Raw genomic sequence first — 24,485 nt, forward strand, 5'->3', positions numbered from 1 at the left:
CAGGTGGGCGGGGTGAAACCTGAGGCAGGGGCGGGGCCGGGGCTACGGCGCAGGCGGGCGGGGCGGGGGCTGGGACCGGGGCAGGGCCGGGACGCAGATGGGCGGGGTCGGGGTGGGACCCGGGCGGGGCCGGGGCGGGGCGCAGGTGGGCGGGGCGGAGGCGGGAGGCGGGGCGGCCCCGGAAGCTGGAGAAAAGTTGCAGGGATCCGAGCGCCAGCAGCTGCTGGAGCTGGAGCCGCTGGAGCGAGGATCACCCCGCAGGTACAGAGCGGGCGGCGAAAACTTGGGGTCTGAGGGAGCGCTCCAGGCCCACCTCCCGGGGATGTGCGCGGCGCGGAGCCTGGCGCTGGCGCGCTGCTGGGCACAGATGAAGCTGGAGCGGGCGTCTGTCGCGCGGCCCTGCGGCGGGCGGGGCAGCCCCAATTTGGGGTTTGTTGGGGAACTCTGGTGGGGGCGCTGATGCCACCAGCAGTGCCTCTGCGGGGCTCAGGGCGGCCCTTCGCCTGGATGGGGACAGGGGTTTGGGACAAATTAGTCCGTTCCAGGATCTTCAGAAGCCTTACCCGGAACCTTGGGAAGCACCTGGAACCAGACCAGCTTCTGTTCCCAGAAGTGAGGAGGGGGCATGACTAAGGGGAAGGGTTTACTGTCCCCCCGCCAAACGGTTTCCATGGGGTCTACCCCCACTCCACACCGACCACACTGTGGCACTTAGGCTCCAGGAAGTGGGGCAAGTTACGTGAACCTCCGTCCGCAAAACACAGGATCACATCCTGACCCCCGCATTCGTACCGCAGCTCGTCACACTGGGACTGGGGAGCCCCCGCGGATCGCGGGTTTTTGCATCTGTTCCCTCCACGCCAGGTCCTAGAGCTGAGCTTGGACCACCGAAGAAGGCGCGCTCACAAGGCAGCTCACAGCTAACACTGGCTTGGCAGAAATCTGGGACCCAATCCCCGACACCCCAGGTTGAGTCCGATGTGATTCGGGGGCGTCTTGCAGTACAGATGGTCGCGCTCAGAGACGCTGGGGTCTGGGGAGAGCAGGTGTGAGTCTACCTTACAGGACTGGGCTTCCAGAAGTCCCATACCTGAAGCTGTCCCGTCCTCCACGGAGGGAATGAGCCTTTTGGAGTTGAGGGGATTTTAGGGGCACGTTGGGCACATAGCAAGGGCCTGGAGCTTTCCAGAGATCAGCTGGCATTATGAGTCTTGCTATTTTTATTCTGCGCACGTGGGGCCAGGGTCACCGCCCCCGCCTGGCGGGAGGGGCGGGGAGAGGTGGTCTCTCAGCCCCAGGAGCAGCTGGCTGCACTCTGCCCTTTCCTCGCACAGGTGCCAGTGGTCTGGGGGCGGGCAGCAGTGAGGTCTCACCTCCTCAAGGATGGTGCCTGCTCCTACAGCTTATGCCAGGGTCCTGGGGTGCACACCCAGGAGAAGAAAAAGCAACAATACCTCTTTCTTGCTGCCTCGCAGGGGTGAGGGTTTGCAGGACCTCATGGATTCAACTGTCCGCAAGGTGCACACATTTCTGTGTCTTGCTTGTGGGGCCACTGGTTCCACCCCCAGCCTCTGGACTCGGTTGTCAAAAGCCAAGTCCACCTTAGTGGAGATCATTTTTTTCTCTTCTTCCTGAAACTGTTTAAGCTGGGCTAGAGCACTTGGTAGAACACTGGGACGTGTTGCCAACCGATGTTGAAAAGTTGCATTTGCTTCTCAGAAGTCTGCGTGCACAGCCCGGAATTCCAGAGAAATCCACCCTCCTTGCCAGGTTCCTTGACAGCTTCATACACTCAGTTCTCTCCAATAGTGTTCCCTAAAGCTTAGAATCGTGCCCCTTGCCACAAACTCCAGAAAAAATACGACCTCACATACGCAGAGGTGTGGTAGTGTGTAAGGGGGTTATCTTTCTGGTCTGTTTCATTTGAGTATATGTGTGTGCCTGGAGTGAGCCCAGCCCATATCTCTCCTCCTCTGTTGGTTTTGATTATTAGTCTAGTCTTTAGAGACAAGATTTAGTGTGTGGGTCTGTGCGTGTGTATTTGTGCACACACATTCACTTGTGTATCTATGTTTTTTATTGTATAAAAAAGTTGCCTAAACTGAAGTTCGTCTAGAGATGGGTCAAAGAAACAGCGGTCTGGCACAACACTAGCAAAAAATCTGGTTATGCTGGATGTATTAAGAGTTGAAATTGTTTTGTCCTTAATGGGAGATTTAAGATACTTTTCGAGAGTAATTTTGATCCCCTACTTGCAGACTTTAGAAATTGAGCCCCACATCACATGAGAAGAACGGGCTTTAGAAGCTGTTTAAACAAAGTGCAGCTTATAATGCCTGGGTAACTTATCCTCTGTGAGGCAGGCTTCTCCATATACCTTACTATAAAAAAAAAAAAAAAAGTTGCCAGAGTCAGGTGCAAAACAAATCTTTCATATCTACGACTCAAAAAAGCCATTGCACCACTGGGTCGACGCTTAGTGTGTAAAACCATCCTTATTTTGGAAATTCTTTCTTTATAACGGTCTTATACTCCCCTCCCACTCATACGTGCAAATAGCTCATCTTGTTCAAGGAGACTGTATAGAAAAAAGAAACACCTTTTGAGAGGTTCCATTTTAAGTCAGCGAGGAGGCCAGATCAGAGAAAGTACTTGCAGCATTGGAAAAATAATGCCAAGTGCAGTTGTCACATGGGAGCAGGATAAGGAACCTGCGTGGAGTGCAAGTATTGGTAAATTCTCTCCGCTCATGGGACTATGCACAATTTATTAAGAACCAAACATCCGGCATCCAGAAAAGCATATAACGAAAAGCGAAATTGTCCTTGTTGGTTTCTCCTTAATCCCAGCCTTGCTCCTAAAGGGGAGCCATTTTAAACCCTATCGGTTTTGTTTTTTATTTCTTTCGGTGATTACCTCCTCGGAGGGCTATTTACTGACGTGACTGACGCTCAGTGCCTTTGTCAGTAAGTCGTCTCCCTTCTTCACTTCCAGCCTCCGGACTTTGTTTGCAGAGCAGCGTGCCACGCTGAAGGGGGAACACGGTTCCCAGTTACCCTGGCAGCTCGTGGGGGTCACGTGACACGGATCTGCCCAATGGGATGCTAATGAAGGTCTGGAGGCGGGGCTTCTAGGGAAGACCAAGGCCCCGGATCCAAGATGGCAGCCCAGGAGAACTGGCACCCGGGTTCTTGGTGCCTCAGCTTCTCGCCTGAGCATGAAGCTTCCAACCGAGAGCAAGCCTCCGTTGCCCGCGGGTCCCCTGCGGAGTCCCCGAATTAACTTCCGTGACCAACTCCCCGCCGACTTCAAGGTAACACTGGTAGACACATAACACCCACTGCCAAATGTGGGGGAGAACGCGGAGAAACTGGATCCGTCCCGCATCGCTGGGCGGAATGTAAAATGGGAAAAGTCTGGGAAAAGTTGGCAGGTTCTTAAAAATTCAGATCCGTCTACCAGGCAGGCCAGCTACTGCAGTCCTGGGCGATGGGCGCAGATGCAAACTTACGCCCACACCCAGACCTGTCTGTGAATATTCACAGCAGCTTTATTGGCAGTCACCCCACCCCGGAAACAACCCGTGCGCGGTCTCTAACGGGTGAACGATTGATGTGTAGAACATTCCTACGGTGGGATGTGGGCTCTAGCTCTCTTTTGGAACCTCTGAACTTAATTTTTATTTTTATTTTAAGTGCATTTATTTATTTTGAGAGAATGCGTGTGCAAGCGGGGGAGGGGCAGAGAGAGAGAGAGAGAGAGAGAGGGAGGGAGAGAATCCGAAGCAGTCTCCATGCTCAGCGTGGAGCCCAACGCAGGGCTCGATCTCACAAACCACGGGATCATGACCTGACCTGAAGCGAGATTCGGATGCTCGAACACGGAGCCCCCCGGGCACCCTTGAACTTATTTTTATTTAAATCGGAGGTATCAGTACGAATCACTCTGGTGACAGATGGACAGATAGATAAATGGGTGGATGGTTGTGTGTGCACATAGATGCGTGGGTTGATATGCACCTGCACATTTCCCAGCTCATGTCTCCTAAGGAGGGCAGTGACAAGGCCGGCTCGTAGCCGGGCCTCACGAAGGCTGTCACGCTCTCCTCTAAGGACATGCCTCCTGCAGCAGAGTGGTGCAGGCAGTCTCAGAAAACGCTGGAGCAAATACAGCTTCATTTCTCATTCAGTATGTGGACAAGCAGCCGCGGCACCGATTAATGGAAAAAAGACTGATGGTGCGGTGGTGGGTTTTGAGATTAAACAGAGGGATGATGGCTTGTCCGGGCATGAGGCGTTCTCTCAATACACGTCCCTGTGGCTTCATAACGTGTTCCTAAATCCTGATGGAACATTTTGTGGTCAGCTGGTTCTGGGACAAAACGAGGACCTGCCACCTGATGTTTATGACTTTCCGTATAAGCTCTTGGACAAAATTTGTCTCACGTCATGCTTGAGGCAGAGCGAAACAGAAGTCTAAACCACCTCCAATTCCCAGGGGGATGGGCCACAGTCCTGAAGAAAGAGAACGCGCCTGACGCTTGTTGTAAATTGACCTCTGGGAGGTGTAATGAACCTGGCTATAGTTAAAGAAAAGTTTATGTAAGGTTCGTATTTCCTTGCGTTAACTTTTCTGCATATGAGACCCCCGGAGGATTTAAAGGTTTACTTAGAAGATCCAATCTGAACCTTTTACCCTCAAATCTGGCTGGCTGTGTGTCCACTTACTTTAAATGGAGAACATTCTTATGCTGTGCAGGGGTTTTAAGGAGTGTGGTCCAGCACTACATTTCACTGGGCTCAGCGCTAGGCTCCCTGGGTGTGCCTAAGCCCACTCTGTAGAGGGCGCTAGGAAATGTATGTGTGCACGTATCCATACACACACACGTCTGTCTATCTATCTTTTTTGAGAGAGAGAGAGAGGGAGAGACAGAGGCAGAGCATGAGCAGGGGAGGGGCAGAGAGAGAGGGAGACACAGAATCCCAGGCAGGCTCCAGGCTCCGAGCTGTCAGCACAGAGCGCGAACCGGGGCTTGAACTCGTGAACCGCGAGATCATGACCTGAGCTGAAGTCGGACGCTCGACCGACTGAGCCACCCAGGCACCCCTACATCCTGACTTTGGAAAATGGTGTATGCATTTATTTTTAGGATATCTGAAGTTCTGAGTCAAAGCTACCCACGACGTCTGCTCAGGGGGGATGTGCCTTCCGTTTCATCTCTACCCCCTGCTCCCCCACCCGCTTCTTTCCCCACCTCTCCACACCACCCGAATCCCTTTCATTTCTGGTTTATCCTTCCTATGAGCATTTTGCACCACCGAGCAGATGCGTGTGCGGGAGTGTATTATAGACAGCACGTCCTGGAAATTACTCCCAATTCAGTTCCTTGTTCCTTCCCCTCTTCCTTTTAAATAGAGTTTGGTCTTTAGAGCAGTTTTAGGCTCACGGCCAAACTGAGTGGGAAGTACAGAGACTTCTCATACGCGCCAGCTCCTGACGGGCACAGCCTCCCCCAATTCCACCCCTCCACCCCCCATCCTCTGCTGTAGCTGCCTAGTACTTCGCTTGAGGATGTACCGCAGGTTATTCCAGCACTCCCCTTTGTCTGGAGATTTTTCATGATCTCCGGTAATTTGCGGCTACAAACAGTGCCATAAGGAGTCAGCTTGTGTGCGCGTATTTTTATATGTTTGGGGGAATATCTTCAGGCGGCTTCCTGGAAGTGGGGTCTCTGGGCCGAGACATCAGTGCATGAGCAGTTTACCTAAGACTTGCCGCGTTTCCCTCCAGAAGGGCTGGGCCAGTCTCCCTTCACCATCCACATACGAGAGTGCCCGTTTCCCAACAGCCTCGCCAGCAACGTGTGTTCGCGTGCTTTGTAATTTTTGCCTGTTCGTTAGGTGAGAAATGGGATCTCCGTGTTGTTGTAATTTTCACCTAACTGTGAGTGCGTTTGGATACTTTTTTGCATGTTTAAGAGCCATTTTCCTATCTTTTCTTGTGAGTTTTCTCCTCACACGTCACGTTCTATTTCAGTCTGAATTCGAGATATCTCAGTCTGAATTTGAGAAGCCCCAATTTCCGCAAGAATTGAATTTCTTTTTCAGTGACGTGTAATTAGGTTCAGGCTCAGTATTGGTATCTAACTCTTGACAGTGCCTTGAGAAACGTCCAGCAGTAGGGGTAACGCACTGTTTGGAGGGTGTGTGGTGTTGGGGGCTGGGCGCTGTTGTATTAGAATTGGGTTGATCGTGGTACTAAGAGAGTTTGAAGGAGGCCCTGGGAAAATTTATTCCTGGATCCCAGTAACAGCCCTTTCCCCTGTCGCAGAGGCCGCTCAGGTCTGTGGGAGCTCGTGGGACGGGGGCAGGGGGGCTAAGAGTGAGGACTGACTTTGGGCGCGTGCGAGCGAATCCCAGTCACCTGCCGAAGCACGTGGGCCGAGGCCTGTTCTCTCTCCATTGGAAAGGAGAGGAACCAATGCAGGTTAGCCCTGAACCGAGACTCTCCTTGAGGTCCAGATCAGAGGGGCTGCGGGAGAACTTGGACATGATTGTTCTCACCCTGTGACTCGGTGGAATTTAAGGTCGCGTCTGTGCACCGCCACAACCACATGTGGATCCGGAAGCCACATCAGGCCGTGGTAGAACCGGCCCACGATGTTTTCATCATCAGAGATTAGAATCAATCCAGGCGCAGACATACCCACGGCGGCCCCTTGCTGGCCAGCCCCAGTTGCCCAAGGTCCTGGCTGCTGACTACATAAACCCCATCCAGTGCTGTGGGGTTTGTGCCCCTGTGCGCATAGTTCCTAGGGGCTGCTAGAATATACTTTCCATCATACAGGTATCTCTGGCCATGTCTTATGTGCAAATCCGGGTTAGATTTTTCCTCCCTTCCTCGCTCCTTCCCTCCTCCCTTCACCCTTTTCTCCACTCTCTCTCTCCTCCCCACTTCTCTCTCTCTCTCTCTCTCTCTCTCTTTTTTTTTTTAATTTTTTTTTTCAACGTTTATTTATTTTTTTGGGGACAGAGAGAGACAGAGCATGAACGGGGGAGGGGCAGAGAGAGGGGGAGACACAGAATCGGAAACAGGCTCCAGGCTCTATGCCCTCAGCCCAGAGCCCGACGCGGGGCTCGAACTCACGCGAGATCACGCGAGATCTCGCGAGATCGTGACCTGGCTGAAGTCGGACGCTTAACCGACTGCGCCACCCAGGCGCCCCGACTCTCTCTCTTTTTCTGATAAATAGTCCTGGCCCTCATGGAACTCACAGTCTCTATGGAAGGAGAGAGAGGGCCAGTGCATACATTAACAGGTACTTTTCCCCAGGCCAAAGTGCAACTTTTGAGTAAATGAGTCTAGAAACAGCACTCCGTTTCAGTAGCTCTGTTTTCGGAATTAGAGAATGAAGTGAAGCAATACTAATGAGATCCCATAGAAGGCACCAGAACTGTCTTGCTGGGTGCCGCATTGGAGGAGACCGTCCGTCGGCATGATTTAGCCGAGCATCTACTATGGAGGCCTGTGTGGCGGGCTTCAAGGGACATAGACCCTCTGAGCGAGGGACTATCTCAATGTGCACACTGCTGTTCAAGTCCCGGAGGAACAGGATGCAGACAGGAAATGACCTGAGAGAAGAGAGAGGGCCGTGCGGTCCCGACGGCTACCCAGAGGAACCTTCCTGGAGGAGGAGGCTTGGCAGATGAGTAGGGCTGGCTTGATGCATGCAACCAGGTGAAGGTCCACTGCTTTTCATGGGGCATTCGGACATGGGGATTGGACATTCCAGTCCCTGGAATTTCAACTCCGTCCTGTTTCAGCATTTGGAAGACTTGGGACTGCTTTTCACCCCGCCGTATTACTTAATTCCTCACCCCAGCCCGTAGAAGTCCTTGTGGTTATGATCCCCATTTTCTGGATGAGCAAACAGAGGCTCAGAAAGGCGATGTGGCTTTCACAAGGGAGCCAAGCTAAGGAAGGCGAGTCTGAGCCGAGCCTTTTCATCCCCAGAATGTGACTTCCCACCAGTCCGCCGTGCTCAGAGAGGCAGTATCTCCAGGCACGTGAGCCGCAAACGAGAGGCAGATACACATTTCTGGATTCATACAGGGAGACACCAACCAGCCACGAGCATTAGTTGGTGCTGCGCGTTTTAACGTGGATAAGTCTTTAAAACTTAAAATGGAATAAGAGGGGCGCCTGGGTGGCTCAGTCGGTTGAGCGTCCGACTTCGGCTCAGGTCATGATCTTGTGGTTCACGGGTTCGAACCCCACATCGGGCTCTGTGCTGACAGCTCGGAGCCTGGAGCCTGCTTCCGATTCTGTGTCTCCCTCTCTCTGACCCTCCCCCCCATTCATGCTCTGTCTCTCTCTGTCTCAAAAATAAATAAATGTTAAAAAAGTTAAAAAAAAAAAAGAAAAAAAGAAAAAAAATGGAATAAGAAACTTAAAAAGCAAGTTGCCAGGGCATGCCTAGAACAAGGCATCATTGTATGCAGCCTGAAACACAGAGCACGATCTCGTACATTTTTATGAACACGCAATTAGGCAGTGACAGTATGAAACCAAATATAAACGTGGAAATCGTACAAGCGTCGGGATAGCGGCTATCTCTGGGGAGGGCAGGAGGTGGGTGGGACGAGGTGGGGGTCCCCAGGAACTTCAGCACATCTGCGTCTTATTTCCGAGCTGGGTGGGGGCATGGGTGTTGTGTTTATACACCATATAGTATATGGTGTATAAAATGGCAATTAGGCGATGGGTTACTGTGGTCAGTCTGGTACATTTTTCTCTCAGAATTATTGTCTCTCTAAGTTTGCTTGTCTTTTGGGAAAGGGGGGGCATTTCCCTTGAGGGGAAATGAGACAAGAAGCTTTTCCTGAAGCGATCGGAGACATAGATGGTCTAACGCATGCTGCGGCTCAGCTTAGCATGTGATGCACGTTACCTGTTTGGTCCACTGACCCGAATCTTGCATCAGCGGCCCCCACCAGTGGCTGGGGCTTTCTCAGAGGCCGAAGAGTTGTTGTCGGCACCTGCTTCTGGTTCCGTGAGACTCAGGGTGTTGTATATAAGCGTGTTCACTGTTCCCAAGTCAAAGAATCAGAATCTGAGCTAAATTCCCAGACAACTCCAAACGTAACACCCAGGGAGAGCGACAGTACTGAGGCCAGGAATAGAGAGCGCCATTCATTCATTCCATGAGCTTTTCCTGTGCCTACAGTGTCCCAGGAATTCTAGATACTGGGGCTACGGCAGGAAGCAACAGAAATATCATGCTTGTCCTGGTAGAAACATTCGCTCCCTGAAGGGAAACATCCTGTGTTTCCAAAAAACAAGTAAGCACGCTTACAGCGATAGTGATTCCAAACATTACTTAAACCATTGCCAACATAAGAGCATACATTTGGAAAGTTTGATTTGCTTGCAACTGAACAGCAGCGCACATGAATTTTCATTCATGTATTAAATGCCGTTTATTGCGCACCTACTATGTGCCAGCTGCTGTCCTAAACACCGAGGATGCCGCGAAGATCCCAGAACTGCCTGTCATTGGTCTGATCTGAGCCAGAGGCTCACCCCTGAACCAATGACTACAACCCAGAGGATGGGATATTCTGATTGGCTCTGCCCGGTCACATGTCCACCCCTGGAACCTTTGGGCTCCGTCCAACCCACACAGACCAAATCGAAACAGATTGGTTTCCCAGAGAGAAAACCGAGGGCTCTTCCATGGGGTTTCTCTCGATGCCCCTGTTGGTCACACGGGTGCCCATGGCTGGGTGCATCTCCGCGGCTGACGGCCACAGTGCGCCGAGCTGAGGTTGAAGCCAGGGCGCTGTCTGCTGTCCCTGCTCTTGCCAATCGAGGTGCATCTGATTGACGAGGACACCCGACACAGCCTCTGCTGCTGCCTCTGCCAACGTGAGCCGATCCATTCGTGGGACTTCTTGTCGAGTAAGCAAAACATTGTTTTCTGCCTCAGTCTGCATTGCCGTTCGGTCGCAAAGTTAGCGCCTGCAAACAGCAGACGTTGTTTGGGAAGCTGGAAGTCGGTGAAAAGCCGCACCGGGTTGAAGTCAAGGTCTCTGCGCGGCTGCGTTTCCTCTGGAGGCTCCGGAGAATTGCGTTTTGTCGCGCATTCGGGTTGTTTCTGACGGTGGCGGGCTGGGGGCCCCGGCTCCCTTGCTGGCGGTCCCCTGAGGGTCGTGCCCAGCTTGCAGAGGAGGCCCTCGTTCCTGGGCCCGTGGCCCCCTTCCTCTCAAAGCAGCAATGGCAGGTGAGTCCCCGTCGTGCTTCCCGCCTCTCCTGCCATTACCCGTCTCCGGCCGACTCTCTTGCCGCCTTCTTGCACTTTTAAGGGCTCAGGTGATGGGGGCCCCCCGGGATAGTCCAGAACAGGCTGCCTGTCTCCAGCCCCTGACCTTAGTGCCACGTGCAAGCCTTCCTCTGCCAGGCAGGGTAACGGCCTCACAGGTCGCAGGGATTAGGTCACGGACATCGTGTGGGGCATTGCCGGTCACAGGGGCTAATCAGAGTGTTGAAGCACTGTGCGTGGCTAGGGTGAAGGGAAAGTTGGGGTCCTCCGACCTCTGACCGGAGCTCCTGACCGTCCCCGTGCAGACGGGTAGCCTGCTGCTAGCACAGCACGTGTGTGTCTGTCCCCTCCCCCCCCCAGGGGACAGAAGAAGCCGCCCCTGGCTCAGCGAGGCTGGTGGCCTAACTTCTCCCTGAGCTGCTTCCCACGGGTGTGAGTGGGGGCAGTGGGGCCTCCTGGCTAGGACCGTCTGGGTGGGATCCCCAACTTCCCTGGCTCCCCAGCTCTGGATGAGTCGCTCGTTGGGGACTCGGCCTTGGTTTCTTCTCCTGCCGCGTCCGGAGGCTCAGGCCTCCCACGGCGCAAGGCTCACTTCTAGGCCACAAGGGACCCAGCAGAACCAGGGCCGACCACGTCCTGCTCCCGAGGTGTCTGCACCGTAGCGGGAAAGTCGCTGCATAGGCGGTGCAGGATGTGAACCCTGGGAATAAGCGAGCGTTGTCAGCAGGACGTAGGTGGTGAGGAGAGCGCGTCAGAAATCGTGCTTTAGGAAGGAAGGCTTCGCGGAGACATCTGGACAAGGAGCAGGAGCCAGCCGCCGAGTCCGAGGGAGAGCAGTACGGGCGCATGAGGCCGACAGGTGTAAAGGCCCTGGGGCAGAGCAGTTGACAGGCCATCCGTGCGAGGGGGGATCTGAAGGAGCCTCGGAGCCCAGAGAGACACCCAGGAGCCCTGCCGAGCCACACGGGGCCACCTGTCTTACTCAAGTCTCCTCGCGTCAGAGATGCTGACAGAAGCCTGACCCTGTGCAAAGGCAGAAGTGTAGCTTGGGCTCTTTCTCGAGGGTCTAAAGGACCTCTCAGTTTTCCCTGTGGGGCTTTGCTCACTTGAGAGGTTTTTGTGTTTGCTTTTGTGTTTTACTTAGAGTAATAGTAACAACAAACCGACTTGTCTGCCAAGTAGATCTATTCTATTTTTTTTTTTTTTTTAGTAAAAAAAACCTCATTACTAGGTAGCTGGTTCAGTTTAGCTATTCCACATTTTATAGTTGGATAGTTTCTTTGCCATGACCCCATGCAGTAAGCAATTCTTTAAAAAAAAAAAAAAATCCAAAGGGCCAGCTCCAAGCAGGCATACAGGGCACATTTTGTGATTTCAGTGCAACCAGAGGCGCGTTGTGTGGGGATCTGCTTACAGTGGATCCCTTCTAAATGGGCTGTGCCTTTATCTCCAACAATTCCAGCTTAAAAATACTTGTAAAAAATTTTTTTTTAACGTTTTATTTATTTTTGAGACAGAGAGAGACAGAGCATGAACGGGGGAGGGGCAGAGAGAGAGGGAGACACAGAATCGGAAGCAGGCTCCAGGCTCTGAGCCATCAGCCCAGAGCCCGACGCGGGGCTCGAACTCACGGACCGTGAGATCGTGACCCGAGCCGAAGTCGGACGCTTCACCAACTGAGCCACCCAGGCGCCCCATTCCAGCTTTAAAATACTTGTGTCATGGGTTAGGTTGACTCCTGTTCACTGTCATTTAGACAGATGACTTCAGGGATCACTTCATAAGAGAAAGGAAGAAGAGAATGTATTTCATGCCATTATAATTTATAATCCCTAATTATAGAATGAGATACTTTAATTATGCAAAAGTGCGTGCGTTTTGATCCACGCGGTCTAGGTCCGTGCAGCTCTTTGCAAATGTTTATCACACCCTTCTCTTTGCTGCCTGCGTTTTGTTCACAACGCCAGAACTTACTGTCTGAAAATGTGTCTGTCACTTTGATTACACGCTGCTTGCCGAGCGTTGCCGACTGGGGCTCTCCGCATCCCCAGCACAGAACTGGCAGCTTGTTAGAGCTCATTAAATATTTGTTGAATTGAATTACATTTGAAATACTATATTAAAAATCTTGCACCAACCTGCAGGGTCCTTAGCGGTGAGTTTTGTTCTTACCATGGCAATACATTTGCATTCATATTTAATAAATACATTGCAGCTTTCGCCTCTAAGTGGCAATGAAAACTTTTATGCAGTATTTGGGCTCCACTGGGTTTAGCTAAAGGAGCTTTCTACCCGCCCTTGGGGTTGGGGCGTCAGGATCAATGTTAGGAGCTGTTTGTCTGGAGGAAAGAGAAGTTTCACTGAGCCAGCAAAGTGACCATTTTGAATTGCTTGGGATCTGATTTAATGCTGATTCGAGCATTTGCAATTTTGCTTGGGTATAAAGTAGAAAGGGCCAGTTCTTCTCTCTGCGAATTTGAGAAGGATTTGGTTTGGAATGGATGAGTCACGGTGGACTGCGAGGAAATCCAAACTCAGCACCCCCAAACTCAGGCTCTTCTCCGAAACCTCACCATCCTCTCCGACCTCCTCTTGCAACGTCCCTGCTCCTGCCGTCCAGCCACGTGGACTTCCGGGGGGTTCCGTGAATCTCCACGCTGGTTCCCATCTCAAGGTGGTTTGTGATCGTTCTGCCGTCTGCTGAGAGCGCTGTGTGCCTGGACCTCTGCGGACCTGGCTTCTCCTCCTCAGAGGGTTACAAGCCCCGACACCCCCCTCCCTTTTTTTTAAACATTTATTTATTTTTGAGACAGAGAGAGACAGAGCGTGAGCATGGGAGGGGCAGAGAGAGAGGGAGACACAGAATCCCAAGCAGGCTCCAGGCTCCGAGCTGTCATCACAGAGCCCGACGCGGGGCTGAAACTCACAAACCGTGAGACCATGACCTGAGTCGAAGTCGGAAGCTTAACCGACTGAGCCACCCGGCCGCCCCTCGACACCCCCTTTCTTTTTTTTTTTTTTTTTAAATTTTTTTTTTCAACATTTATTTATTTTTGGGACAGAGAGAGACAGAGCATGAACGGGGGAGGGGCAGAGAGAGAGGGAGACACAGAATAGGAAACAGGCTCCAGGCTCTATGCCCTCAGCCCAGAGCCTGACGCGGGGCTCGAACTCACGGACCGCGAGATCGTGACCTGGCTGAAGTCGGACGCTTAACCGACTGCGCCACCCAGGCGCCCCGACACCCCCTTTCTTAAGAGCCCTGTTGTTCCAGGCCAAAGAGGCCCCATGCGAGGCAGTCTCTCCCATGACCCAGCTTCGTTTTCTGCACTGTATTTATTAGCCCGTGGGGTCATCTTATCGCTTATTTATTTAGCATCCGTGACCCTCACTAGAACATCAGCGTCATGCAGGCACGGATCGTGCCCGAGTTCCTCAGCTTTACCCAGGACCAAGGACAGGGCTTACCATGTAAATATTTGTGGGACAAACACCCCTTCAGCTTTCAGAGCCAGCAGTGAACTCGTGTGCTGTGGGACCTTGTGGTAGGAAGTAATAACGTGGGATCTGACGAGCCCCATCAAACCTGAGATGCTGAGGTCAGGACTCCTATTCTGTGTCCCACCTGTAGGACTCTCCTGTTTTTCGTTTGTGCTCGTTTATCGCCAATGTGAAGATTTCAGGAGGGCAGATGTCGTGGTGGGACGGATCGGTTTGTGGTGCCTCCGCCTGACACGTGGGTGACACAGGGGACCCCGCTCTGGACTTTGGGTTTCCTCATCAGGGACTTTCCTTTAGGATGTCTGCGGAAGAAATGGTTAGCAAGGAAAGAGAGGCGTATCCAGACTCTCTGACTCCCCGAGACTCATCTCTCTGGAATATCTTCTCCCTTAAAGTCTGACATCCCAGGATCCCTCAGTCCATTGGGGAAGACGGAGCAGATTAACATATGAGCCGTAGACCTGGTTCATCCAAACCGTCACGAAGGCACTTGAGGGCTGGGGACTCGTCCGTGATCACCTTCCTTGACTTTACAGCCCGTCTTCTGGTCCCACTCACCAGGGCTTAGATTTGGGGACATAACGTGATTTCTTTGGGCCTCAGTTTCTACGTCTTCCTACACGAAGGTTTGGTGGAACCAATTTAGAGATGCTAAAAGTGGGCCACTTCCCTCTTTCGGCAGAGTTTCCGGAGGAATGGGTGAAAGGTACGTGGCGGAGGGTGTGATGGGAACCTGAGCCAAACAGAGCCTCTTGCGAAGGGCTTTCCAACCCAGTGGATGTCAGAGTGCTGGTGACTGGCCTTTTGGGCCCAAAGGATGCCGCTCATCCACGAAATGTTGTTGATCTAAAGCAGTGGTTCTCAGAGTGGGGCTCCAGGGACCCCTGGGGTTCCTAAGACTCTTTACCCATCACCATTATTATCAGCAGCCGCATGTTACTTGCTTTCTCTTTTCTGGATTATTCATGTGTATACAGTGGAATTTTCCAGACGCTGCATGATGTGTGGTATTACAACAGACTGAATGCAGAAACTTGTGTGAGAATCCAATTGTCTTCTCCTGAGTCAGACATCAGAGATTTGCAAAAATGTGAAACTGTGCCCCTCTTGGCACAGATTTTTTTATTTAAAAAAAAAACCAGTTATTTTCCATAAATATGTCACTTATGTTAACACCTCCTGGGTTTATTGTTGTTGTTTGTTTTTTTTTTAATTTTTTTTTCAACGTTTTTATTTATTTTTGGGACAGAGAGAGACAGAGCATGAGCGGGGGAGGGGCGGAGAGAGAGGGAGACACAGAATCGGAAACGGGCTCCAGGCTCTGAGCCATCAGCCCAGAGCCCGACGCGGGGCTCGAACTCACGCGAGATCACGTGAGACCTCGCGAGATCGTGACCTGGCTGAAGTCGGACGCTCAATCGACTGCGCCACCCAGGCGCCCCTGTTGTTGTTTTTTTAATGCGTTAATAGTTCTTTTTTAATTCTCAAAAAAAAAAAAAAATAATAAACGGAAATCTGAAATAACTTCTTAAACTTGAACTCCACCGAGGCACACGGGAGTTTTCCAGTATTTGAGTTATTTTTAGGGTTGGTAGGGTGCACACCTCAGTTCACCTCCTCTCAACACAGGATTTTTCTTTCCTTGTCTAGAAACGGAAGGTAGCCGGTCGTGACGGGTAGCGGTAACCGGGGACTGCTCGTCATTTGTTGGTTATGCGACTCTGACCTGCTTCTTGCCGGGATCCGGCCTGAAAGTGGGAGAGAGGGAGCCTCCGTCCCTAAGGACGTTCTGTGGGGCTTTCTTGCCCGGCTTCCTGATGCAACTGCTCCTGCAGACCCCTTCCCTTTCGTCTGGCTCGGCCTTACGGCCGCTTGCAGAATTTCCAGGTCTTAATTGGTCAACTCGTATACGTTCGTGCTGGCTAGCCAGTTCTGATTATGTGCTGGAATGGAGGGAAGAAAGGAGAACATTTGCGGCCTAATGAGAAATGAGACTGGGCAGATATTCCTAGCTCTGCTTACAGCGTAAATTCAATAACTCAATTTTGGTGCCTTTGTGCTGGAGGGAAAAAAAAAAAGCCATAGGAGTTAGATTCCATTTTGCAGCTGGGCCGGATTGCACAGCTCAAGTCACAGGATCAGAAAAAGCATTTCCCTCGCCAAGCAGGCTAATGAAGCCCCTAATAGGATTTACTGACCAGAAGAACCACAGACCAAGAAACAGCAGCCAGGTTCTACTTACTTGCCATTTGTATGTAAATTTCACATATAACGGATGTCGTGTCAGAAATTTTATTGCAGTTGGAACAGAATATGGTGTGATATTTGAACTCAGATACAAAAAAAAAAAAAAGACAGCCTGTGTGTATATGTGCACGTGAAAACTCCCGCTCACTCTTGATTTCCGTAAGAAATTCAGTCTCCGATCCTGATTCTGTGATCACAGTGGTTGAGCTTGGCTAAAAATACAGCCATCGCCGAGAGGTTGGGATGTGGGGAATGAACTTTGAGTGGAGCGAAAACGGCCAAGTCTTGCCTAATTAATAGCTCTTGGAATGTGATGCCAATGTGTACTCTACCAGTGACGCCTCCAATGACTGTAAAAAGTGCTCTGTGCCCATTCCTTCACTGGATTATTTGTTTTTCGGGTGTGGAGTTTGGTGAGTGCTTTATGGATTTTGGATACTAGCCCTTTTGTCTCCTATGTCATTTGCAAATATCTTTTCCCAGTCCGTCGGTTGCCTTTTAGTTTTGTTGATTGTTTCCTTTGCAGTGCAGAGGCTTTTTATCTTCATGAGGTCCCAATAGTTCCTTTTTGTTTTTAATTCCCTTGCCTTTGGGGATGTGTCAAGTAAGAAATTGCTGCCGCTGAGGTCAGAGAGGTTTTTTTCCTGCTTTCTCCTCTAGGGTTTTGATGGTTTCCTGTCTCACATTCAGGTCCTTTATCCATTTTGAATTAATTTTTTGAATGGTGTAAGAAACTGGTCTAGTTTCATTCTTCTGCATGTGGCTGTCCAGTTCTCCCAGCACCATTTGTTAAAGAGACTGTCTTTTTTCCACTGGATACTCTTTCCTGCTTTGTCAAAGATTAGTTGGCCATACTTTTGTGGGTCCAGTTCTGGAGTCTCTGTTCCATTGGTCTATGTGTCTTGTTTTGTGCCAATACCATGCTGTCTTGATGATTACAGCTCGCAAACTGGTGCAGCCATTCTGGAAAACAGTGTGGAGGTTCCTCAAAAAATTAAAAATAGACCTACCCTATGACCCATCAATAGCACTGCTAGGAATTTACCCAAGGGATACAGGAGTGCTGATGCATAGGGGCACTTGTACCCCAATGTTTATAGCAGCACTCTCAATAATCGCCAAATTGTGGAAAGAGCCTAAATGTCCATCAACGGATGAATGGATAAAGAAATTGTGGTTTATATACACAATGGAGTACTACGTGGCAATGAGAAAGAATGAAATATGGCCCTTTGTAGCAACGTGGATGGAACTGGAGAGTGTGATGCTAAGTGAAATAAGCCATACAGAGAAAGACAGATACCGTATGTTTTCACTCTTATGTGGATCCTGAGAAACTTAACAGAAACCCATGGGGGAGGGGAAGGAAAAAAAAAAAAGAGGTTAGAGTGGGAGAGAGCCAAAGCGTAAGAGACTCTTAAAAACAGAACAAACTGAGGGTTGATGGGGGGTGGGAGGGAGGGGAGGGTGGGTGATGGGTATTGAGGAGGGCACCTGTTGGGATGAGCACTGGGTGTTGTGTGGAAACCAGTTTGACAATAAATTTCATATTTAAAAAAAAAGTGCTCCGTGTGACTGAAGGACGGATATTTTTGGAGGTAAATGTAGCTAGTCATAGATTAGAGAAACATTGTTCTTTAACTTTTGTTTTTTTTAATGCTGAAGAAAACGAACAGACGTGATCAGGATTCAAGTACGCGGATGTCGATTGGTTAGTAATTACTTGCATAATTAACATCGGGGAATAAAGGAGCCGCAGGTGGCTGCTTTAAAAACTATACATCACTCGCTGTACCTCATGGTTTCTAGGTTTTGCGAGTTGTGGCTGACCTACTCGTAGTACCGTCGGAGGCAGAGGAAGGGAGATCCTGCCTCTCAGTGAGACCAGCATATCAATTAAAGCGCCCTCTTTGTAACTGTGTGTTTTTCAACTCTTCTCTCTCTACCAGTTATCAGAGTGTGGATTGCCTTAAGAATCAGTTTCAGCGGTACCGAGTGTGAGAGATATCGGATCTCCTTTTTAATTTCAGGTGATTAAATCTCGGGGCGTTGGGATATCTTAACCCAACACGTACTGCTATCTGTTAGAGATGCTTTCACTGCAAGTAATCGGAAACTCAGGTAACTTAACCCACTTGAGACAGTGCTTTGTTTCGCTTGCTCAGCAAGATGTCCAGATCTAGGCAGCTGCTGGCATCAGTTTGGGTTTTCAAAAATAGTAGGCCCTCGTACCATATGATCGTCCCTGACTTTCCCTCGTGGTCACAGCATGGCTGCCTAATGCCAAGCATCGCAGCCGTGTTCAAGGCAGGAAGTAGGGTGGAAGACGCTGAACCCAGCGATGCTGGTCTCTTTTATCAGGACAGTCAAGCGGTTCCAGAAGCCCCCATCTAATACCGGGTTGTGTCTCACCGGTCAGGGCTGTTCCACCCAGGCACCTGGAAAAGTGAGCATTTACTTTCCCAACAGCCTGTGGGGCTCACTCCCTGGGTGATCAAGTAAACTCTTACTGGCAGTATAGCTCCAGTTGCCAAGGGCTTACAGTAACAATCAAGATAAACATCCTTAATATTAGAGGAATTACGGAGTTTGGAGGGGAAGGGTGTTAAATAACCAATTAAGTGATTAAGTATTGAACGACAGTTTGCTATTAAATGCACACCGACACGAAAGAGGTAGGTCAGAGCTCTGTGGACCCATGGGAGTCCATGCTTCTTGGAGTCTAACCCTTGAGCTGGGTCTGAAAGGATGAACACCAGTACACTGAGTGAAGAGAAGGAAATGACTGTTTTCGGAAGGACGGCGTGGACAGACAGAGCTGTGTGGCCAACCAGCGCCGAGGTCAAAGCGCAGGCAAGGAGGGGCCTCCGTTCCATAGGGCAGGAAGGCATCGAAGATGTTGACGTGACTGGTGACGGTGGCTGTCGCTCCTTCCCGTGAGACTAGCTTATTGGCCACCGGTTCGGCAACGGGTATTTTCTGCCACCGACAGCTTTCCCGTCCTTACGTGATTTCGTACTTGAGGGGCTCGGCCAACAAGTGCGTGTGCAAGGAGTGTCCTTCAGAGACCTAAATAGAAGGTCACGTGTGCAGCGGGCGTGTCTGTGCAGAGGGAGGGAGGTCACCGACATGTTTTGCCCAGTTGTGGGTATTTTATTTTTTGTAGTGAAGGCTGCGAATACCGCCGAGCCTAAACTGTTTTCTCCTGAAGCCAACTCATAAGGATAGTGAACCTTATTAGGTTTCTCAGATGTACAATGCCTGGGATGAAATGGCATGTTCTGTAGAGTCGTGTTTGCAGTGTGGGGTATCTCAGACTTCTGCTTGGCTCGCTTCCCCCTGTCATCCCTTCCCCGAGGTACGGGGACAGGCGTGGCTCAGCTACTGAGCAACCAGATTAAAAAAAACAAAGGCTACAGACACTTTTTGCACGTTACGTCTACGTGCAAAGGAGAAAGATGTATGCGCTCAGGCAATGAGGGTTTTTGCTCAGTCTCGATGAAATACGCCGTGAGTTGGAAAAAGGGTGGTGGGGGCTGGTGTCTGCCTTTGTCCTTATCAGCATCAGCAGGGAGGCAGGCCGACCCCAGAGCGGTGCCCAGAGGGCATTTTGGCACGTCCAGAGAATGCAGCCGTCCACGGCAACGACACGATGCTTGCCCTTGGTCCGGCTGGGAGGGACACCCGTCTGGGCTCTGGGACTTCTCAGCATCCTGTCCCCATCGTGGGCAAGTTCAGGACTCCCTGGACATCCCTAGTGCCCAGAACCCAGCACCCCAGACAACACGAGGCTTCACGGGGTTTGTAGGCAAAAGCCATTCCTGTCGCCAGCGGGGCGCTGGACGGTCTGACTGGAGAGCTCTCACCCAGCGTGCCCGGACGGTGGTGGAACCCGGTACCCTGTGGCTCTGACCTGCACAGGGGACTCAGACGTGAACTGGTTTGACTTTTGTGCTGGTGAGGCCTAGGTGGTGAATTTATGCTGGCTCACGGTGGGTGGCACGGAGATGTCCGATGTCCTGTAGCAGATTGCTGATCATAATCACATAATCATAAATTTAGGAGTAGCAGTAAAAATCAGCGTTGTGAATGTTGTTTAGGATCAGGGCAAGACGTGAGCAGCCTGGGCTCTGAGCTCCTCTGTGCGTCTGTTCCCAGTGGCAGGAGCCTCCAGCTACTTGGAATCGTCCTCAGGAAGTGAGCTTTGAAAACCTCGCACTGCTTTTCATTCAGCTTCAGTGCATTCAGCTCAGGTCTTGATCTCGCGGTCTGTGGGTTCGAGCCCCACATCGGGCTCCGTGCCGACAGCTCGGAGCCTGGAGCCTGTTTCCGACTCTGTGTCTCCCTCTTTCTCTGCCCCTCCCCAGCTCACGCTCTGTCTGTCTCTCTCTTAAAAATAAATAAACATAAACAAATTCTAAATAAATAACAAAAGAAAGAAAACCTTACGCCGAGCAGGGGTGGGCTGGGTCTGGTTCCTCCTGAGGACTGTGTGCCCCCTCCTGCCCTCCTCCCAGTGTGACCAGGACTGCTCGCTTCCTCCCGGGTCCCCTGGGCTTCCCCAGCCCCCTCCACCTCGTGGGGACCCCTCCCCGTGTCCAGGTCCCATCCACACCTGCCCGGACACATCTGCCCCGTTTCCATTGCTCGCGGTCCCCGCAGCAGACAGCACCCTGGTTCCCAGCATGTCCGTGAAACAGAGAAGTGACACGCGCTTGGCAAAATGCACATTAGAGCTCCTTCTGGGTGCTGGTAAACGCACCTTAGTTTTCAAAGGCAGAGCCATTCACTGCTCCCCTCCCCGTATCTCCCGGAGGAAAGGGGACATGTGAGGATCGCCTTTCACCAGTGACCAGTTCTCCTCTGATCGTACCTTTTTAGGAACAAAATGATTTTATGGATACGTCCAGTTAGCATAATGAAGACAGTCGCTGGAGTAAAAACAACGGCGTGAGGACCTGTGGGAAGTCCCGGGGGAAATAGAAAGTAGCAGCACGTCCACAGCCCCTTTTAAGCCTCACCCATGGGGGCCACCACCCCACCACCCAGACGCAGGCGATCACCCGGGCGCTCATGCAGCAGGAGCCCGTATGTATGTGGTGATGAACGAGTGTGCGCTTGGGAAGCGGTGACTGTGTGCTGACTGGGTAACACGTGGCTCCGTCACTGGGCTTCCGGATTGTTCCATTACCGGCTGCACTGCTGCGGGAGGCTTTGATTCTCCGTGCCTTTTTATCCAGGAATGACCTAATTCTGTTTAAGGTGGCGAAAGTTACTTGAGCTCATGGTTGCCATAAAGATTTCGACAACATTTTTCAAATTGGTTATTATTGTGCTCATGCTTTTCAGTGCAGATTTGAAGACTGCAATGGAGAAACTAGAAATGATTCATGAGGCAAGTGCGAGACATGCATTTTATGTGCAAGGCCAGCGTGGCACCTGCTAGGCAGCAGTCCTTTGATTTTTAAACGCTTATTTATTTTTGAGAGACAGAGACAGAGCACACGCACAAGGGGGGCAGAGAGAGAGGGAGACACAGAATCCGGAGCAGGCTCCGGGCTCCGAGCTGTCGGCACAGAGCCCGACGTGGGGCTTGAACCCACGAGCTGTGAGATCATGACCTGAGCCAAAAAGTCGGACACTTAACTGACTGAGCCACCCAGGTCCCCTCGATTGGAAATCTTTTAAAAAAATTTTTTTTAACATTTATTCATTTTTTGATACAGTGCAAGTGGGGGAGGGGCAGAGAGAGAGGGAGACGCAGAATCCGAAGCAGGCTCCAGGCTCCGAGCTGTCAGCCCAGAGCCCGACGCGGGGCTCGAACCCACGAACCGCGAGATCATGACCTGAGCCGAAGTTGGACACCTAACCGGTTGAGCCGCCAGGCGCCCCTCTGTCCACCCGTCTTAGTGAGCATGTATCTTCCAGGGCTGCAGAAGTGGTCCGGCCAATGTGCGTCTCTGGACCAGGCCCTCCCCTGCTCTAAAACATTAACGCCTCTCAGCGCCCTCTGTTTGGGGTACGGCGCTGGTCGCATATACTTTGCTGCGGTCTCTGTTCTCCGTTCTCTCCGCCACAAACACCTTTAAATCCACAGTGCTGGAAAGAAAGCCATTGTGGGAACGAGTGACTGAGCGAATGAAGAATCGCACGGGGGGGGGGGGGGGGGGGCTTGCCTTCACCCCTGCTGGGACACGGGGGTGATGCCTTCCTGGAAGCCCGGATGAGCCAGACTTCGTCCGGAACTGGCTCCTGCCTCTTCCTCAAGGGTTCCTCCAAAGGGAAAAAGTTGGGCGAGCAGGCTGGTGGTGCCCATTCCAAGATCCCCGTCCGTCACAGCCGTTGGGGGAGACTCTCAGTCGGCCAGCTCACTTCAACCGCAGGGCGTCTGGAAATCTCTGTCCTGGAGCACGTTCAAACCTCAAGCGAAAAATACGGGGGACAGAGCCTGTAGTTCTGTCGTTTGCTTTCAGCCCCGTGAGGGAGAGCATCTGATTCACTGTGGCTGAAGCATCGTGGGTTGTTCTCTCTTACCGTAGGACGTCCAGAGGTAGGTGGTTCCACTGGTGGTGGGGGAGGGGGGACTCTGCAGCAAAATCGTGACATCCAGAGGCTTCCCTGGGTCTTCCCATTCAACCATGTCAAGGGAACCGACTCGCTCACGAGCCCAGTGTGACCGCAGAGCCCCCAGACATCGCTGGGACGCACAGCTCTAACAGCAGGAGGGGACGTCGTGCTCACACGTCTTGTTTCGACCGTGGAGGAAAACCTTTCCCCCAGCATGAAAATTACCCTGAACCACACCCCCCCTCCCCCACCGTGATGCTCTTCGGTTATCTTACGTCATAATTTGCTGCCTCAGCGACAATGTTGTGATCGACATCTCTGTATTCCCGCACGGAATAAATACTTGTAAAATGAAAAAAAAAAAAATCCGTACTTTGTTGGACCACATGACTGAGTGAGCTGTGATGTTTTTTATTTATTTATTTATTTTATTATTTTTTTTTCAACGTTTATTTATTTTTGGGACAGAGAGAGACAGAGCATGAACAGGGGAGGGGCAGAGAGAGAGAGGGAGACACAGGCTCCAGGCTCTGAACCATCAGCCTAGAGCCCGACGCGGGGCTCGAACTCACGGACCGCGAGATCGTGACCTGGCTGAAGTCGGACGCTTAACCGACTGCGCCACCCAGGCGCCCCTGTGATGTTTTTTAAAAAAAAGAGAGAACGGCACAAAGCGTGGTCCTTTGGCTCGTGAGGACGGATTCTTCCTTTTCCGTGAATGGGATCGAGGGTTACGGGAGGAAATCGGCAAACGGGAGCCGTCGGTATGAGACACGCTTACGTGCCGGTGTCCTGGGCCTACCAGGTGGCACGGACAGGGCCTTGCTCCTTGAGTGATTCCCGTCTGTGTCACCGGGAAGCAGTTCTCAGAGGGAGCGAGCTACATCTGCGTGGCCAGAAGCCACCCCGCGGAGCCTGCCTCCACCTCCCCGCTGGACCGGGCGCGAGAGTGAACAGCTCAGTGATCCTTCCCGGAAAGCGGAGCTCGAGCGTCTCTCGGGCTCGGGAGAAGAGCAGAGCCCTGAGATCCGTTTGTTCAAAGCTCCCACCCACTTTGTCCTGTTAAACTCGCGGACACCGAGTTTAACCTGAAGGCTGAGAGCGTGCAGGCCGTGTGAAGCCTTGGGAGCCGGGAGAGGGACAGCAGGAGCTGGGAGCCTAGGTGTTCCCTGGGGCCTGCCCCGTGAGGTGGCCGTCCACACGGACAGTGTCAAGGCCACCTGACTCCTGAATTCCCGTGAAGGCCGAGTGACCAGTCCAGGGAGGTCAGTCCGCGGGACGCGTGAGGCTCCCCCGGAATCCTCGTGTTATTTTCGGCAGCATCGAGGGCTCTCTCCTCACCTTCTGTCCTTTCTCCCGCCGACCAGATGCAGAGGCCTTGTGCACGGGTCTCCCGCTCCCCCTGAACCTCCAGGCCTCCACATAGCCCGGATCGGCTCACCGGGAGAGGGGCAGGCTCGTTCCTCCGCCTGCGGGCCGTCTCTGCAGCGCCTTCTCGGCCCCGGAGTGCGGTGTGCCCGGTCCCGACCTCTGGCAGAGAGAGGGCGCAGAGGAGTCCCCTGCTACGCGCACCGAGCACACACAAGGTCACCTTGAAGCCCTTGTGGAAAAGAGGGAGGCTGAAATCATAATTTAAATATAATCCTGCCTGTGTTCCACTCCAGAGGCACCTGCTGCGGGGCGTGGGGGGTGGCGGTGGGGTGAAGCTGTTCTTCTGGGTTGGTCTCCGTTTGCTCGGGAAGCTCAAGGCCCAGGCATCCCCCTCACGTGAGGCTATGTATTAGGTGCCTTATGTCTGGCTTAAGGGATCTTCAAAAGTGCTTTTTTAATAATGGCTTTTTTTTTTTTT

General features: G+C 51.9%; 1 long non-coding RNA gene across 1 annotated transcript in view; it reads left to right on the forward strand.

The window, feature by feature from the left end:
• The first annotated feature begins 177 nt into the window (after positions 1-177).
• The window catches only part of LOC121010431 (uncharacterized), a 131,370-nt gene continuing 107,062 nt past the window's right edge, over positions 178-24,485 (forward strand). Inside the window, exons 1-2 of the long non-coding RNA XR_005781158.1 lie at positions 178-261; positions 2,995-3,313. This is a non-coding gene — a long non-coding RNA (uncharacterized LOC121010431). The remainder of the gene's footprint in view (positions 262-2,994; positions 3,314-24,485) is intronic.

The sequence above is a fragment of the Herpailurus yagouaroundi genome, unplaced genomic scaffold, assembly GCF_014898765.1.
Source record: "Herpailurus yagouaroundi ecotype Mexico unplaced genomic scaffold, PumYag 191, whole genome shotgun sequence".
In the NCBI taxonomy this organism is placed as follows: Eukaryota; Metazoa; Chordata; class Mammalia; order Carnivora; family Felidae; genus Herpailurus; species Herpailurus yagouaroundi.